General features: G+C 41.0%; 1 non-coding gene across 1 annotated transcript; it reads left to right on the top strand.

The window, feature by feature from the left end:
* Window positions 1-1,144: 1,144 nt before the first annotated feature.
* On the top strand, window positions 1,145-1,248 carry LOC130938329 (small nucleolar RNA R71). Its single transcript, XR_009069499.1, has one exon. It is a non-coding gene; the product is annotated as a small nucleolar RNA R71 (small nucleolar RNA).
* Window positions 1,249-1,697: the final 449 nt, after the last annotated feature.

The following is a 1,697-nucleotide window of genomic DNA, read 5'->3' as shown; positions in this document are numbered from 1 at the left end:
GGTGCAAGGTATTAAGAACTTGCCAAGATCTTGTTTCTTTTGAGGTAAATTTCTCCGAATCCAATTATCTAGTTCACTAATGAGCAAGGGAGGTTCACTTTCCCAAGTCTCATTACCAAATAACTTGGCATTCAGTTTCATGATAGCTCCTAAATATTGAGCAACTTGCTCTCCAGTCACATCTTCATTCTCTTCAGAGGATGAATATTCTTCAGAGCTCATGAATGGCAGAAGGAGATTTAATGGAATCTCTATGGTCTCTAGATGAGCCTCAGATTCCTCAGGATCCTTAGTAGGAAACTCCTTCTTGCTTGAGGAACGTCCCAGGAGGTCTTTCTCACTAGGATTTTCGTCCTCCTCCTCCCTTGTGCATTCGGCCATATTGACTATGTCAATGGCCTTGCACTCTCCTTTTGGATTTTCTTCTGTATTGCTTGGGAGAATACTGGGAGGAGTTTCAATAACCTTCTTACTCAGCTGGCCCACTTGTGCCTCCAGATTTCTAATGGAGGATCTTGTTTCATTCATGAAACTGAAAGTGGCCTTTGACAGATCAGAGACTATATTGGCTAAATTAGAATTGTTTTGTTCAGAGTTCTCTGTCTGTTGCTGAGAAGATGATGGATATGGCTTACTATTGTTCAGCCTATTGCGTCCACCATTGTTAAAGCCTTGTTGAGGCTTTTGCTGATCCTTCCAGGAGAAATTTGGATGATTTCTCCATGATGAGTTATAGGTGTTTCCATAAGGTTCACCTAAGTAATTAACCTCTGCCATGGCAGGGTTCTCAGGATCATAAGCTTCTTCAGAAGCTGCCTCTCTAGTACTGTTGGATGCATGTTGCAATCCATTCAGATTTTGAGAGATCATGTTGACCTGTTGAGTCAACACTTTGTTCTGAGCCAATATGGCATTCAGAGCATCAATTTCAAGAACTCCTTTCTTCTGAGGTACCCCATTATTCACGGAATTCCTTTCAGAGGTGTACATAAACTGGTTGTTTGCAACCATGTCAATGAGTTCTTGAGCCTCTTCAGGCGTTTTCTTCAGGTGGATAGATCCACCTGCAGAATGGTCCAATGACATTTTTGAAAATTCAGAGAGACCATAATAGAATATATCTAATATGGTCCATTCTGAAAACATGTCAGATGGACATTTTTTGGTCAGCTGCTTGTATCTTTCCCAAGCTTCATAGAGGGATTCACCATCTTTTTGTTTGAAGGTTTGAACATCCACTCTCAGCTTGCTCAGCTTTTGAGGAGGAAAGAATTTATCCAAGAATGCAGTGACAAGCTTATCCCATGAGTCCAGGCTATCCTTGGGTTGTGAATCCAACCATACTCTAGCTCTGTCTCTTACAGCAAAAGGGAAAAGCATGAGCCTGTAGACTTCAGGATCAACTCCATTCGTCTTCACAGTCTCACAGATCTGCAAGAACTCAGTTAAAAACTGATAGGGATCTTCAGATGGAAGTCCATAAAACTTGCAGTTTTGTTGCATTAAAGCAACTAGTTGAGGCTTAAGCTCAAAGTTATTGGCTCCAACGGCAGGAATGGAGATGCTTCTTCCATCAAACTTGGATGTTGGTTTTGTGAAGTCACCAAGCATTCTCCTTGCATTATTATTATTATTTTCGGCCATCTCCTTCTCTTGTTCGAAAATTTCTGAAAGGTTAATTCTGGATTGTTGTAATT

Source organism: Arachis stenosperma, chromosome 6, assembly GCF_014773155.1.
Source record: "Arachis stenosperma cultivar V10309 chromosome 6, arast.V10309.gnm1.PFL2, whole genome shotgun sequence".
NCBI lineage: Eukaryota > Viridiplantae > Streptophyta > Magnoliopsida > Fabales > Fabaceae > Arachis > Arachis stenosperma.
This window is presented reverse-complemented; position numbering and strand designations above follow the sequence as displayed.